Source organism: Heterodontus francisci, unplaced genomic scaffold, assembly GCF_036365525.1.
Source record: "Heterodontus francisci isolate sHetFra1 unplaced genomic scaffold, sHetFra1.hap1 HAP1_SCAFFOLD_59, whole genome shotgun sequence".
In the NCBI taxonomy this organism is placed as follows: Eukaryota; Metazoa; Chordata; class Chondrichthyes; order Heterodontiformes; family Heterodontidae; genus Heterodontus; species Heterodontus francisci.
In genome coordinates this window covers 3,343,974-3,348,942 of record NW_027140758.1, presented here as the reverse complement: position 1 = coordinate 3,348,942, position 4,969 = coordinate 3,343,974, and the positions used below count along the sequence as shown (strand labels likewise).

At 47.9% G+C, this 4,969-nt stretch overlaps 2 non-coding genes across 2 annotated transcripts; both read left to right on the top strand.

Annotated features, from left to right (window-relative positions):
- Positions 1 to 279: 279 nt before the first annotated feature.
- Positions 280 to 362, top strand: trnal-uaa (transfer RNA leucine (anticodon UAA)). Its single transcript has one exon. It is a non-coding gene; the product is annotated as a tRNA-Leu (tRNA).
- A 3,715-nt stretch (positions 363 to 4,077) lies between these two features.
- trnal-uag (transfer RNA leucine (anticodon UAG)) lies at positions 4,078 to 4,160 on the top strand. Its single transcript has one exon. It is a non-coding gene; the product is annotated as a tRNA-Leu (tRNA).
- Positions 4,161 to 4,969: the final 809 nt, after the last annotated feature.

Below are 4,969 nucleotides of genomic sequence, written 5' to 3'. Positions count from 1 at the left end.
TGGTCTCCTCACATGATGGGTGATATTGAGGCTTTGGAAAGGGTACAGAGGAGAGACATTCGACGAATACCCAGTATAAGACATCTTGGTTATCAAGTTAGACTAAAAGAGTTGGGACCCTACTCCTTAGAGAAACCTTGACTGAGGGGTGATCCGATTGAGGTTCATAAATAATGAAGGGTCCAATTCAGCATGGGAGAGGAGTCATAACTTTATATTGTGAAAGGCCAGATGGCACCCGGATCACATTAAATTTCATTTTCAGTGGTTGGCTAATGTACCAGGATGGCCGAGTGGTTAAGGCGTTGGACTTAAGATCCAATAGACATGTGTCTGCGTGGGTTCAAACCCCACTCCTGGTATTTGTGCTTACAAAATGTTACTTTTTCTTTCCCTGACTTTTGCCTTGCACCATCATCTCTTCTGTCATTTAATCACTCTTGCCTTCCAACTGATCACAGCTTCCTATTATTTGATCTGCCCCAGCACCGTTCCTTGGCTCTGCGCTTGCTTATAAACTGGTAAATCTTTAACTTAATCTCCTCTGTCCCCTGACAATGACCTTCTCATCCTTCCTGGTTTGTGGTTCCTCACAGGATCCGCTGCCTCTCCGACTCCCCTCCAGGTAACTGAAGGCCCTAAGCCTTGGTCTCTCTTTATACGCTAGCTGGTAGTTGATTCCTTGCAGGTCTGCCACCGTTCAGGAGAAGCTCAAAACCCAGATCAAGCAAAGTATCAAGAGGAATGTGAACAAAGGCTCCCTGGTGCAGAGCAAGGGACAGGGAGCCTCCGCCTCCTTCAAAATCAGCAAGAAGGAAAACCTAGGGAAAAGTGGGAAAGAAGGTGAAGAAACCAGCACACAAGAAATCTTCAGTGAAGAAACCAGCAGACAAGAAATCTTTAGTGAAGAAACCAGCAGACGTGAAAGTGACAACAAAGAAAGTAACAGCCAAGAAAACAAGCAGCAAGGCGGCGGCAACGCCAAATAAGGTGGTGAAGAAAGCAGCGCTTCAGAAAAAGTCTCCTGCGAAGAAGGTCAAAAAAGGCAAGAGTGCGGCGGGCGGAAAGGCGCTGAAGAAAGTGCAGACATGGAAGAGCAAGGTCAAGCCGAAAGCAGCGAAGGCTCAGAAAGCAGGGTCTGGAAAGAAGTGTAAGAGCGCGGGAAACTTGGAAACATCTGAACACAAAGGCTCTTCTCAGAGCCACCCACATCTCTCAGGAAAGAGCTGATCCCCTGATCAAATGATCCCTGTCCCGGCCCCGCCTGCAGATTCCACATGGAAATGATTTGGAGTAAATCCAGGATCCCTGGTGACTCCCCTCCACCCAGCCCTTTCCCCACTCTCTGTAATAAAACAGAGGGATATCCGGCCCTCACTCTAACTGGAGATGTGTTCGGTACAGTCTCAGTTCACAAATTCAGGGGGAGAGTCTGTAAGACAGGAACACTGGCGGAGAAACCCCACCTCACAACTCAAACCCCAACACATGAGTTTCTCCAATTCAGCTGGAGTCGGGTGACAACAGGAGCTGGGATAGGCTGTGATCGGGAATGTGAGGAATGGATTTGTTCAGGGAGGAATTAACCTGGAATCTCCGAAAATAACAGTTCCTTATTTCTCCAGATGACACATTCTGCAGTGAGAGTGAAAAGACTCTTCACTGCTTCACATTTACTAATTGTTTGGTTCTAGATGAATAATGAGTCAGAGAGCAATGACAGGATCTGAAGCTTCTCTCACACCAGCCCTTGAATGAATCAGTGTGAAGTGTCCAATGTGTGAAGCTACGGCCAGGGTTTGTCAATCTGAACAGTTTCAGCTCAGTTACTGGGGGCCTGGAATCCCCGCAGTTTGACTCTGTCTCTGATTGGTCACCCGCTTCTCAATCCAATTCTTAACCAATAGGAGAATCACATATAAGTAAATCAAAGTTCTCATTGGCTTAGATTTTCCAATTGGAAAAAGCCTGGCAATTCCAGAGCAGGAAGGAATTGAAGTGATGGAAAATTTCAATTTTCAGGCAACAATTTTAAAACCTCTCATTTTATGTTCTGTTTTACTGTGTTTACCGTCACAAAATCCTGACGCGATTTTAGGAATCGTTTTCATTTGTCAATCTGTTAACTGTAAGCGGCGGGAGGAAGGTCCAGTTCAGCAATTTAAAACGGGACAAATATCAGCTTCCTCTCTGTAAAAGGAACAAATTAGCGACTAACCGCTTCTCACAGGCTTCTCGGGGACTGACAGAAACGAGCGGTTTCTGATCCTTTCTCCTGAAAGAGGCGGATAATGCTGCAGGGAGCAATGAACTGCCCTTCACTTTCTGGCTGCTAATACACCCCTGACTTTAAACAGTTCAAACAGCGACTGATGCTTCTGTCGGAAAATGAGCAGATTCACCAGAATGATCCCGGTCCATGATGGCCAAAGACATCCAGCTGGCCCGCCGCATCCGCGGGGAACGCACCTTAAACCCAGCTTCAGTAACAAGTGTAACAAGGGCTCTTTTCAGAGCCACCAAATCAGCAAAGGAAAGAGCTGCCATCTCTGTTCATCATCAAACCCATTAGATTGGAGGGGCGGTCACATGGTTTCTGTTTTGTCACATCACTTTCCCGAAAGGCCTGTCGGACTGAGAGCTGGTCTGGAATTTAGAAAGCAGCATTACCGGAGACTCATTGCTGCTCAGCACAATCTCAACCCGCTCCTGGGATCCGTTAGCTGGCATTTGGGGAAAAGAAATGGATCCCAGTTTTATTTGGAAGGCATTAATGGAGCCGGGTCCGTTCACATGAGGGTTATTTACAAACATTACCCAATGAGTTCACTAATATTTGAATCCATTGGAGATCAGTACGCAGGATATGTAAGTTAGCTCGGTCACTCTGACTGAAACCGCCAGTTCCCCGGGGCTGCAGACCCTGACACTGCGGGGAGAGAATCCCCGACCCTATCCCGCCGCCGGGGGGAACAGACAGCTCTGTGTCCGGAGAATAGGGAGGGCCGGGGGGAAGGCACATAGTAAAGCGCTGCAATGGACTCAGCTCCTGTGTGTGCACAACTCTCACTGATTCCGTCCTCTGGGAACAGTGCGGTCTAAACAGATCAGGTTAGGAGAGAGACACACAGCCCGAGAATGGCCTCTTCCTTCCTGCATTTACTCTGTTCCGGGAGCAGATTCTCATTGAGAAGCGGCGCTCAGATCACCGGAGAGAAATAAAAACACAATTAAAACTGTCCAAATGAAAAACAGAGAATTAACCCGGACACTTCCATTATTAAATTAATTCATCAGCTCCGAACCAGTTCCCGTTAATGCACCGGGATAATCTCGGGATTTATCAAATCGAAGGCAGCGGGATTTATTAAATTGTTGATTCTGACACCCTGTAGTTCACTTCTTCACTTAACTAGAGGGGGAGATGTGTGAGCAGAGAAACAGAGCGAAATCCAGAGAGGGAACTGAAAACACACCTGGACAGATGTGAAACAGGTCAATCCACTGTTCCAATAACTCCATCTCTGATTCCCTCCTGACAGTAACCAGCCCTTTCACAGAGACTGTGGGTGGCTCTGAAAAGAGCCTTTGGTTTATTAGATGACATTTTGGCCGCTTTACTTTTTCTGGGAGCTCTGAGCGCTGGTTTTCTTGGGCAGCAGCACGGCCTGGATATTAGGCAGCACCCCGCCCTGAGCGATGGTCTCCCCTCCCAGCAGCTTGTTGAGCTCCTCGTCGTTGCGGACGGCCAGCTGCAGGTGTCTGGAGATGATGCGGTTCTTCTTGTTGTCCCGGGCCGCGTTGCCGGCCAGCTCGAGGATTTCAGCGGTCAGATACTCGAGCACAGCAGCCAGAAAGACCGGGGCTCCGGCACCCACACGCTCAGCATAGTTACCCTTTCTCAGGAGCCTGTGAACACGGCCCACCGGGAACTGCAGTCCAGCCCGGGAGGAGCGAGACTTGGCCTTGGCCCGAGCTTTCCCGCCGGTCTTTCCTCTTCCAGACATTTCCACAATCTCACAAATACTTTCACAAAGAATGAATAATTTCCTTAGCATTGATAGTATATCGCCGGCAGTCAGGATGGCCGAGCGGTCTAAGGCGCTGCGTTTAGGTCGCAGTCTCCATTGGAGGCGTGGGTTCGAGTCCCACTTCTGACAAGTTGCGTTTTGACTGCACTGGAGGCGTTTGGGAGCAGCGGTGAAGAGCAAAGAGAAAGCAGGAAAGAACATGGACCAACAAAGTAACAATGGACCCAAAGATGTTGCATTAAAACATGAGAGTCAGAGGCAACTGAGCAAACAGCAGGGCACATAAAAGATCAAAAATGTAACCTTTGTATCGGGGTGGAAGATGTTGCCAATATCCTGAATGAATACTTTACTGTTTTCCCGAATGAGAGGGTGATGCCGATATTGTTATTAAGGAGGAGGAGTGTGAAGTATTGGACGTGATAACCTAAGGAGAGAGGAAGTCTTAATGGGATGAGCATCGTTGAATGTGGATAAATCATCAGGACCAGTTGAAATGTACCCCAGGCTGTTGAAAGAAGCCAGGGAAGAAATAGTGGAAGGTCTGACCATCATTTTCCAATCCCTCACTGGATACAGGTGTGTGCCAGAGGATTGAAGGTCTTGTAACGTTGCAATAAAAGCAAAATACGAGGCAGATCAAGCATGGCTGATCCTTTCGAGCAGAGAAACAGGGCTGAATTCCCTGAACCAGTGCTACAGCTTTCAGAATAGAAGGAGCCTATACACACCTGATGGGTTCCACTTAAACAAAAGAGCTGGAGGTGTTGACGGTCTGAACAGATAAAATGTGGAGGAGTGTTTGAAGCAGATGCTGTGTGGTTACTGTAGTTGTACTATGGAGTTATTTCAAGGAGGTGATTCTGAATGTAATGGATCAACGTGGACCCATCCAAGGCAAAGGTTCTAAGCTTCCCTGTGGTCCAGCCTGGTTGAAT